Source organism: Oncorhynchus gorbuscha, linkage group LG05, assembly GCF_021184085.1.
Source record: "Oncorhynchus gorbuscha isolate QuinsamMale2020 ecotype Even-year linkage group LG05, OgorEven_v1.0, whole genome shotgun sequence".
Taxonomy (NCBI): domain Eukaryota; kingdom Metazoa; phylum Chordata; class Actinopteri; order Salmoniformes; family Salmonidae; genus Oncorhynchus; species Oncorhynchus gorbuscha.
The window spans coordinates 72,391,298-72,403,559 of NC_060177.1; the positions used below are offsets into that span (position 1 = coordinate 72,391,298).

Here is a 12,262-nt window from a genome sequence, read left to right on the forward strand (position 1 = left end):
AGAGTAAGTGCTCTGCATAATCCTGAAGTGTACCTGCTTAGGCCTTTCCAGGACGATTTGGCTAATTGTCTGACATTTTCTGTATGAACACATTCAGGCAGGGTATAATTTCAGACAGGATGTAATTTGACGAGTAGGGATGGGGTGTAGATGGCGCGCAAATTGAGCATATACAACCCTGTGGTGTGTTGAGAAGGTGGGTGATGACAGAGGGTTGCTTCAGACCCCTGCAGGGCCAGGCGTAACGACACAGCCAACTGACATCAGCAAAGCCTTCATTAGCAATACGTATCACAGTAAAAGCAGTGACAGTAACATAGCAATGGCGTCACTAACCATGCTATGGGACCCATTCCATTGGCTGAATAAGCTACACTGGATTCCTTTCTGAAGGTTTCTTTGACATGAACATAATTAATGTAAACAGAAACCTGTGATTGATAAAATAACTCCACTCTCTCCATGTTTCCAACCACAGAGTAGGCCCTACTTCTAGCCTTATCAGAACAGCGTGTCCATGCTCTGGTGCAGTAGAGAGACAGCTTATGATCATAGTCATTCTGGAAATTGTTCTTGCCTGGACGAACTTCAAGTTTTGCTGCGTACTTGATCTCATGTTCACCACCCTCACCTGCTCCACTTTTGGATGGGGTTCTTCAAATACCAATTTCCTATCTCAGAACCAATGCCCTGTACTCTAATAGAATTGGAAGTGGAATTGTCGATAAAAATAAAAATAAATCCTCTCTGTTCCATCTCCTAGTGATACAGCTGGTTCACCTCTAAAACCAAACAGCATAGCTGTGCAGGTTTTATTTAATAAAAAAATATATAGATTCTCATTTTGTAATGTGTTGACGGAGATGTGTGTTTGAAACTCAGGTAACCTCACACATACTGCAAAACTGACTTCCATTATCCAGTCCAAGCAGCCATCATGGCAGCCCATCCATTGTTTTCTTAAAGGCCTGTGTTTGAATAACAAGCCAAGTACTATAAAACATTTTCCACATCAGTAATAAAATACACATTTTGTCCATATTGGTAGCAGATGTCCTCTTGGTAGAAAAAAAAAGTTTTGTGTGTTTGATTTGAGTGTTTCTGGTTCTGCTTTAACATATTGCTAAGGGCCCTACTTAGGAAATGTATGCTTTCCCTACGCACTTCTCAGTTGTTTGTATTCACACTTACCTTATATAGGTGCGCAAAGGGCTTTGCAGGTGTGGTTCCCTTGCACTCGTTCAGTACATTTGAATTAAACCGCTGAAAACCTTCCCACTTGCTGGCCAACAGATTTTCTTTACGCACAAAATATATTGGTGTATAAAAAAAGTGGTTTGATTCATCCTAAAGTTGCCATAATCAATTGTTCAAGCCATTATATATTGGAAGGTGAGAAAAGTGTACAATAGGGGCTGACCAGTAGTTTTATTCATCTACCCTAAAAACCCTCACTAATCATGGAACTGTGTTGACAGGCTCTAGGTCTAAACTGCTAAGTATGGTCTGCGTTCCATAATGATTCAAATATGGTTACATGTTCCAAATTATTGCATTACTTGTAATAGCTTAGCCTAATATTCTATTGCTAGCGAACTTCAGGAACAACCACATTAACGTGACAGAGGAAAGAAAGGTAAACTAATAATGGAATGGAATGATGCAAAATGAAAGTAAACAAACACTAAATTCAATGACAGTATGTGGGTATAACTGACGGTGGCTACCGATAGTGGCTAATATTTAACATGACACAAATTGTAGAAAATGGAGTGAAAAGTCTAGAAATCAGAAATCAACTTGGTAGGTTTGGTGCTATACTGTCATTTGTGCATGGCTACAGAAGCCTATAGCTTGGGTCTCCAAATTTCATCAAAAGTTACAAGTTATAACGTTTCATAAAATTCACTGTGGAAAAGGTGATATGTTGATATGCTTCAATTTGCTACCATATGATGACTGGTTTCACATTTGTCTCCAGAGATCATAAGGTAAAATAGGTCGAAAAATGTTTCTTTACAATCCCCTTATCCAAATGGCTTACTCATTTACCTAGCTCTTATCAATAGCTCTTATCAAGTTGTAAATTACAGTGCATGGAGAATGGTGTTATTTTTTGTATATATATTATTTCCCTTATTTTCTCCAATTGGTATTTACAGTCTTGTCCTATAGCTGCAACTCCCCTACGGAATCGGTAGAGGTGAAGGTCGAGAGCCATGTGTCCTCCCAAACATGACCTTGCCAAGCTGCACTGCTTCCTGACACACTGCTCACTCAACCCAGAAGCCAGCCACACCAATGTGTCGGAAGAAACATTGTCCATCTGGCAACCGAAGTCAGCTTGCCGGCGCCCCGCCCACCACAAGGAGTTGCTTGAGCACAAAGGGACAAGAAAATCCCGGCCAGCCAAACCCTCCCCTAACCCGGACGATTGTGCGCCTCCTCATGGGTCTCCCAGTCATGGCCGGCTGTGACACAGCCTGGGATCGAATCTGGGTCTGTAGTGACGCCTCTAGCAATGCGGTGCAGTACCTTAGACCGGTGCACCACTCAGGAGGCCGATAATGGTGTTATTTCTATAGGTTAAAACTTCTTAGGGCTGCCAGTGAAAGTGCAGAGTGCCAAATTCAAATAACAGAATTCTCATAATTAAAATTCCTCAAACATACATGTATCTTATACCATTTTAAAGGTAATCTTGTTGTTAATCCCAGCAAAGTGTCTGATTTCAAATAGGCTTTACAGCGAGAGCACCACAAACTATTGTTAGGTCAGAGCCAAGCCACAGAAAAAGACAGCCATTTTTTCCAGCCAAAGAGAGGAGTCACAAAAAGCACAAATAGAGATAAAATTATTCATTAACCTTTGATGATCTTCATCAGATGAGACTCATAGGACTTCATGTTACACAATACATGTCTGTTTTGTTTGGTAAAGTTCATATTTATATTTAAAAAATCAGCATACATAGGCACGTTATGTTCACTAGTTCCAAAAACATCCGGTGATGTTGCAGAGAGCCACATCATTTTACAGAAATACTCATTATACATGTCAATGAAAATACAATTGTTAGACATGGAAATATAGATACACTTCTCCTTAATGCAACCGCTGTGTCAGATTTTAAAAAAGCTTTATGGAAAAAGCAAACCATGCAATAATCTGAATACAGTTTCAGACAACAAAGCAGCCAAAAAGATATCCGCCATATTGGGTAGTCAACATTAGTCATAAAGAGCATTTTAAATATTAATTTATGTCATGACGTTGCCTTCTTTGGGTACAGTGAGCACCATCCCCCGCTCTCTGCTCCTACAACCAGACTGCTGTGGTCAAAGAGAGGTCATACATTCCTGAGGAGAGGATCTCCTCATGGCCACACAGTATAACGACAGAGTGAATTTTCATGGAGAACAAAGGAATGTCTTCCACCTCACAGAACTTGAGGTCTGAACAACATGTATGTTCCGGAGAAGGCATAAAAGATTGGTGAAGAATCCAGCTACGAACCGGTCCGTTTGTTACATTTTGGTGAGGCTCATGGGGGACAGTGCGGCCACATTACCATAACGCTGTTTATATAATAGCCTCAGATATGAGGTTTACATCTAATTGTTGTGTAAGATGAATGAGTGAGGATGATACTGTTTGTAAAATTGTGTAATGTGATGTTGGACTGTTTAATGAAGGAAACTCCAATTCCCTTTTGAGTTTAACTAAATCAGAGGACCGCCCATGAGCCCAGATAGGGTCAGGCATTCTCAGTAGACCATGTTTTTCTCCATTACGAGGGGACAAAGGATGCAGACCATTGCTGAATCTTTTATCTTCTCTAGGGTAGGGGGCAGCATTCTGAATTTTGGATGAAAAGCATGCCCAAATTAAATGGCCTGATACTCGGGCCCAGAAGATATGATATGCCAATAACTGGTAGATGTGGATATAAAATACTCAGAAGTTTCCAAAACTGTTAAAATAGTGTCTGTGAGTATAACAGAACTGATTTGGCAGGCGAAAACCTGAGAAAAATCCATTCAGGAAGTTTTTTTTGTTTGTGGTTTTGTAGTTTTCTATTCAATGCCATTACAGTATCCATTGACGTAGGACTCAATTTGCAGTTCCTATGCCTTCCACTAGATGTCAAGAGTCTTTAGAAATGGTTTCAGGCTTCTATTCTTATAAATGAGGGAGTAAGACCAGTCTGAATGAGTGGACCCTGATGTGTCACAGAGCTTTTTCATGCGCGACCCCGAGAGAGTGCATTTCTTGTTTACCATTTATATTGACAACGTTATTGTCCGGTTGAAATATTATAGATGATTTAGGCTAAAAACAACCTGAGGGATGAATATAAACATTGTTTGACCTGTTTCTATGAACTTTACGGATACAATTTAGATTTTTTTGTCCGCATGTTTTGACTGCGTTTGAGCCTGTGGATCACTGAAGACAACGTGCAAACAAAACGGAGGTTTTTGGATATAAAGAGACTTTATCGAACAAAAGGAACATTTATTGAGTAAATGAATGTCTTCTGAGTGCCACCATACGAATATCATCAAAGGGATTAATTGTATCTCTATTTCTGAGTTTTGTAACACTTCTGCTTGGCTGGTTACTGTTTGTAATAATTTGTCAACTGTGCTATGTTCTCAAATAATCGTAAGGTATGCTTTCGCTGTAAAGCATTTTAAAAATCTGACACTGTGGTTGGATTCACAAGAAGTTCATCTTTAAACCTACGCATGTAAAATATGTTTTCTTTTCTTAATTTTTATAATGAGTATTTCTGTATTTGAATTTGGCGCTCTGCAATCTCACTGGATGTTGGCCAGATGGGACGCTAGCGTCCCACATACCCTAGAGAAGTTAACCATACCACGTGGTTAAACTCTTAGACTATCGATACCGACAAAATAAGAACAAGTCTTTGATATTAATTACTAGTTTGCAGCTAGGAATTCGGTATTACTGAACACAAAGTACGACAACTGCCGAAACATCCATTCTATAACGTATGAATCAATGTCACTCTGAACAAACCATCCTAACATCGACAGAGAGAGAGAGAGAGGGACGGAATCTAACTTTTCAACAGCGATCAAGACGACACATTGAGCGTAAATATATTGATTGATTGCAATTGTTCCCGAATGCATGAGCGTTCATGTGCAAAGGATTAGCATTTCAATTGTTATAGTTATCAACCCTATAGTGACTTCTCAGCTGACCCCCACTCCACCTTTTGTTCACCAATGCCAGTTTAGCCCACTAGGGCCCATTCCCTTGTAACCATATTTACTTTGTTTGTTTGTGTGTGCACTTCTGTGATTGTTTAGTTAGTTAATAAATAAATGATTTAAGACAATTGATGTATAGATGACTCATAGTGAAGAGTGGGTTCGTGCAGATAACCAAAAATGTACGTTTGGAATGAGACTAACGTGAGGTAAAGTAAATAATTCATTCATTCGAAGACTAGATATAAAATATCTGAAAAGTTATTAGGAAATTATAACTTTGTAATCTGAATATTTTCCTTTGTGCCCGACTTCCTAGTTAATTACAGTTACGTGATTAATCAGTTTAATCGCGTAATACTAATTACAGAGAATCTTTGATAAAACTATAAGTCTTCAGTTTAATGATAGTAGACACGACACTTACCTTTGATGATCTTCATCAGAATGCACACACAGGAATCCCAGTTCCATATTAGATGTTTGATTTGTTCGATAATGTCCATCATTTTTGTCCAAAGAGCTACTTTTGTTAGCACGTTTGGTAAACAAATCCAAAGTCATGAAGCGCGTTCCCTAGTTGCAGACGAAATGTCAAAAAGTTCCATTACTGTCTGTAGAAACATGTCAAACGACGTATGGAATCAATCTTTAGGATGTTTTTAACACAAAACTTCAATAATATTCCAACCGGAGAATTCCTTTGTCTTCAGAAAATCAAAGGAACGCAGCTACCTTTCATGTGAAATGCGTGTGACCAGTGCGTGACTGCTGGCAGAGCTCTGACTCATTCCTCTCTCATTCTGTCCCACTTCACAGTAGAATCCTCAAACAAGTTTCTAAAGACAGTTGACATCTAGTGGAAGCCTTAGGAAGTGCAACATAACCAATATCCCACTGTGTATTCAATAGGGGCTGGGTTGAAAATCGACCAACTTCAGATTTCCCACTTCCTGTTTGGATTTCTTCTCAGGTTTTTGCCATATGAGTTCTGTTATACTCACAGACATCGTTCAGACATCGTTCAAACAGTTTTAGAAACTTCCGAATGTTTTCTATCCAATACTACTAATAATAATTCTACTACTAATAATACTGAGGAGCAGACAGTTTACTCTGGGCATCTTTCATCCAAGCTACTCAATACTGCCCCTGCAGCCATAAGAAGTTAAAAGAAAGTCGATGTTGTTCCACTTGGAACTGACAGGTTGCTCGGCGTTGTTCATTGTTTCATAAAGGTGTTGGAATTCTGAGGGAATTAAGTCAAGGTCATAATACGGCATATCTGTAGACACACCTCCGCCACACCTTCATTTCTTTGCATATAAAGGGAATTACGTTCCATTTACGCATGCTTAACTTGTGTCGGAATTCCATCCTAAGTGCCTTTTTATTCAATAAACAGCAGTGGACACTAATTACTTTCACATTTCTTTTGGCTAGAACATAGAAGGCAGACCTTGTTGTAAGGAGCTCAGAACTCTTTGACTGAGCTATGTCCCAGACGTTGGCTTGTCCAGAGAAACTTCCCTAATGCAAGAGGACTTATTTTTCCTTTCCTGCAAATGGCATACAAATCAAATTAAATCGAATTTTATTGGTCACATACACATGGTTAGCAGATGTTATTGAGAGTGTAGCGAAATGCTTGTGCTTCTAGTTCCGACAGTGCAGTAATATCTAACAAGTAATATCTAACAATTCCACAACAAATGCCTAATACACACAAATCTAAGTTAGGAATGGAATAAGTATCCAGCTGTATGCAATAACCCTTAAGATTTTCTGGGCTAACAATGTAAGTAATAATACATGAAAAAAAAACGGAAAACCGCAAAAGTTTCCTACGGACTCGAAGCGAGGCAGCCCTATCTGTCGGCATCATTATATTCACATACACAATATTCTATATTACACACAAATATAGAATTCTCCATTGTTATTAGTAATCTGTGCCATCGTGGATAATGTTTCCCCAAAGAAATTGTCCTTTTTGTCCTGGAACACATCAATGAATGGAAACCAGATCAACCCGACCCGTGGTGCTCACAAAGGAGTGTTGGAAGAGCATGAAATCCCTTAACAGACAAAGAAGCCAGTCAGCCAAGCAGCACATTGCGCCTCATGTTGTTTGCTTATGTTTGATAGGGAAAATATTTTTTTTGCTCTATATTTTGTCTCTGTTTACCCATTGGTTTCTCTAACAACACTTGGTTTCCCTAACTTCTGTTGGACTCTGTGACCCTGTGAGGAGGATCTGACTCACCAAACTCCCCAAATGAGGATGATGACAATCAACCAGGAGGAGAGGAGAGCAGGTTGTCCAGTGGTGGTCTCTACCACTCTCTTTCTGTCTCTTTCTGTCTCTCTCTCGCTCCACCAACCACTTGAACGTCTCTGACTGAATCTAAACACCCAGATGCCTGTGAAGGGTGGTGAACGCCAAAACCTCAAGCATGCTCTCCCCCCAAGTCACTTTGGCTTTGGATGGGAACTTTCCATGGGTGTGTGTGTGATCTGGGGAGCTGGCGGGCAGAGAGGGAGTAGAGTAGAGACCCTGGAGAGCAGCGCCAAGATCAGGACCAAAACACACAGGGCCAGCTGCCTTCTATTAAGGCAGAAACCCAGCAACTGAGTACCTTTTGCGCAGAACCAGCTGCCTTTGATCTGCAGTAGACAGGGGAAAAGGTGCAGGGCTTAAAAGATTACATGAAAAAATCATTATTGTATCAAAGAGGCCTACATAAAACTTTATAGGGGATTTAGAGGTGCAGAGGGAAGTGGTTACTAACGATGCCTTCCACTCATGTTCATTTGCCAGCTCTTTCCCTTTTTCAAGGGGCCTCCTTTAATGATGTGGTTCACCTGGCCTCTCCGCTAACTTTTAGGCGAGAACGTTTCTCTCCCCCATCCATCCCTCATGCTACTGTACTTTAATCACTCTTCCAGTAAGTAGTGACCCACAATGGATTCATTGGTGTAGTCTAACCTGATTTGCATGTCCGTCTCTGTTTCTGACAAACAACAGAGCTCTAGGCTAGGTAACCCTTATACAGCAGATGACTGGCCTAGCTGGCATTAGAACAGCTACCCTGCTGGCACCACAGACACAGCCTATACAGGCCTCCATTAAAATTAATTTGACTTCATTAGCACTAAACCTGCTCCGGCCCGGGGACCCGTGGTGTTGCCGGAGGGGGATGGTTGAGTGGCGGCCCGGGTAGCCGAGACACCGAGGGAGGCGCTGAGAAGATCTAACACATGGCTCTGCCAGCCTGAATATGCCCCATGCTCTGACGGGCAGCGGGACGGGTGCCAGACAAGGGGGTGACGTGCGTCACTCAATCAACACACGGTCATAATATTAACACCATGCGCTCCTGCCACATCACCAGCTTGCACACACACACACACACACACACACAAACACACACACAGGGTTGCTAGGCTCCATACAAGTCATGCGTGTGCGCATGGTGAATGTCACAGCGTGGTGTGATCCAGAAGAAATGCACCACTGTGTTGACTTGACCAGTTCCCATAACCCCTCTCTCAGCGGGATCAGCAGTTAACATGTTATTATGTTACAGTTCATGTAAAGCTCATCAGACAGTGAATCGTTTTATACAGGGGTTAGAACCGAACTGATTTTCCAATCATTCTGTTCCGAACAGAACCTCTACTTTTTTCGTTCCGTTCCAGTGTTCCCGACCAGTATAATAAAGTTCTGAACTAGTTCGAACCCCCAGAAAACAAACGTTTCATATAGTTCCTTTTCGTGCATTTTTTTATACCTGTACAATCAACATAGTTTTTACATTTACCCAAATAATCAGCACAGATAGAGCAGCCTGCTATGGAACAGGTAAGCTAGTTGTTTACATGTTTAATTGGTCAGATAAATGCAGGCGCGATGGCTTGAAGCACTCACCATCATTTTATGCTGTGAATTGGAATGTGTTTAGGCTATTACTAGCATCAAACTTCTCTGAATTACGGAATTATATACTCGACGTTAAGAATATTTTTGGAACAAAAAGATTGGTATTAACATGTTCTCAAAATTTTTTAATAACGGTTCTGTTCCGGAACACTAGAGATCACTTTTTTTCTTGGTTCTCGTTTATTCTTGGTTTTTGTTTATTTTCTGGTTTTCGGTTCTGTTCCCTGAAACGGTTCCAACCCCTGATTTTATGACTGTATGTTAGTGAATCAGCTTTCCCAAATAATAATACGGGGTTGGAGATCAAATGACAAAATATGATTTATATAAACAAGAATATGGTAGCTGTATGTTGATTTTTTTTAAATCTGCCAAACGACATATCAGAGATGTTGGAATTAGATGTTAATGGAGGCAGATATCACGTCACCCTGTTGAGAAGCCTATTGTTGTGTTATTCCCTGGTTGATTTGTATAGGAAAGCTCTTATGCTCCATTCATATTCAACCATCCTTACAGGATTGTTTTGCCTCTCTGCTCCATTGGAGATCTGAAGCAGAAATTTGATCAATAATTGAAATCAAAGGCTGGATGAAATCTGCCAGACAGGTGAGCAGGGGCGTCATTATTTGATAACTCCATTTTGCTTCAGAGAGCACCGCTCATAGATAAGATGAAGAAAATAAAAAAGCCATGCAGACAGTCAGACTCAGGGTAGCATACAAATGAAAACTCAGCGGTAGCGTTTTAGACGTTTTGGAACGACAGTGTTATGAATACTCATTGTGCATGGAGGGAGAAAATATGGTTGTTCTGAGGCCATTCGCTCAAGCCAGAGAATGACACATAAATTACTACTGTTGAGCTGAAAATGGGTGTGGGACCAGAGCCATGGTCTTAGAGAGAGAGCAGCCACAGATCACAAAGCTTTTAAGACAAGAGACTCACCCACCCACGGAAAAGAACACTATTACTGTGGAGAGGGGAGGGTGAAGGGAGGGGGAGGGAAGTGCAGGCTTCAGAGTTTACCCGGCCTCTGGTGGGAGTGTGCATGCTGATAAATAAATAACTGTGAAAATAAATCAATCATTGAGGCAGTAACCCCAGATAGGACTCTGGTAGCCTGAGGGTGGTAAGTTTTCTGTCTGCTGTCAACGAGAGAGCACTTTGATCAGAGGAGTGTCTGAAGATTCGTTTCACATCTGTACAGAGAAAACTAGCTGTAAACTGCCAAGAAGCATTTTAATGGCAGTTGGATTATAAAATGAAAGAGTGCTCCAGATGGCAGGCAGTGCAGCGGCTGTGGTTGGGGTTTTAACTGCTTTTTTATTGATAAAATACGGGGTGAAAAATTGCGTGGGGCTTATTAGGCATCCCACTGTGAAGTTGCTCAGCTAGCCAAGCTGTTCTACGTGGCCTCCCTCCAAACATGCCTCCATACATTTTTAGCAGTACCTTTAAATCTGTAAGATCCCTGCTTGTTAAGTTCACCCCAGCTCCCCCAACCCCCCTCACATTTTGGAAACGTCTGGATGAAAGCTGCAGGAGTAGCTTTACAAAGATGGAGGGTGGAGCAAAGGGGAGGGGGCGGGAGTTTGGGGGATTCCTTCCTTCCCACTTTCCTTTCCATGCTCATTACTATGAGCAGAGAACCAGTGTATAGCCCCTTAACAACTTTAATTCCTACGTGATTTCATTAGGCTTTTCGGTCTTCCTGACTCAGAATGAGCACAGCTGATTATTAATCAGATATGCGATGCTGTGTATACACACGGCTGTCAGGGTCTGGGACAGAAATAGTAGTCTGGTCTTGTCTGGGCATAGAGGGAGGAGCGGTGACCGGCCACAGAGAGCCAAGATGGAGGAGCATTAACTGGCCACAGACAGCCAAGGCCACAGAGATCCAAGATGGAGGAGCAGTAACTGGCCACAGAGAGCCAAGATGGAGGAGCAGTAACTGGCCACAGAGATCCAAGATGGAGGAGCAGTGACTGACTTGCCACTGAGATTCAAAATGGGGGAGCAGTGACTGGCCACAGAGTTGAGCTGGGCATGGAGGAGTAGTGACTGGCCACAGAGTTGAGCTGGGAATGGAGGAGCAGTGACTGGCCACAGAGTTGAGCTGGGAATGGAGGAGCAGTGACTGGCCACAGAGTTGAGCTGGGCATGGAGGAGCAGTGACTGGCCACAGAGTTGAGCTGGGAATGGAGGAGCAGTGACTGGCCACAGAGTTGAGCTGGGAATGGAGGAGCAGTGACTTGCCACAGAGTTTAGCTGGGAATTGAGGAGCAGTGACTGGCCACAGAGTTGAGCTGGGAATGGAGGAGCAGTGACTTGCCACAGAGTTTAGCTGGGAATGGAGGAGCAGTGACTGGCCACAGAATTGAGCTGGGCATGGAGGGGCAGTGACTGGCCACAGAGTTGAGCTGGGCATGGAGGAGCAGTGACTGGCCACAGAGTTGAGCTGGGCATGGAGGAGCAGTGACTGGCCACAGAGTTGAGCTGGCCATGGAGAAGCAGTGACTGGCTACAGAGTTGAGCTGGGCATGGAGGGGCAGTGACTGGCTATAGCACGGGGCTTTAATGGAGAACAAGATGGAGGAACAGTTGGGTCCCTGGCTGTGTGAATAGAACATATAGATAATGTTCAGATTGTATGATGGAACAGCAATCTGTATTAATGGGGAATACTAGGAGAGTTCCTATTGCTATCAACAGGAAGAGAAAAGGGATACCTATTCAGTTACGCAACTCAATGCATTCAACGGAAATGTGTTTTCCGCATTTAACCCAACCTCTCTGAATCACAGAGGTGCAGGAGGCTGTCTTAATCGACGTCATCGGCGCCCGGGGAACAGTTGTTGGGGGTTAACTGCCTTGCTCAAGGGCAGAACGGCAGATTTTTCCACCTTGCCGGGTATTCGAACCAGCGACATTCCAATTACTAGCCCAACACTTTTAACCGCTAGGCTATCAACAGGGAGAGAAGGTGTAGAATGGCCTTGGCCATGTCTGTGGTGGTTATAATAAGATAGACATATGCTAATGCAGAGGTTGGAGAGAAATAATGACA

The 12,262-nt window shown here is 42.3% G+C and overlaps 1 protein-coding gene across 1 annotated transcript in view; it reads left to right on the forward strand.

Moving 5' to 3' along the window:
* The window catches only part of fbrsl1 (fibrosin-like 1), a 503,490-nt gene that overhangs the window by 350,134 nt on the left and 141,094 nt on the right, over positions 1-12,262 (forward strand).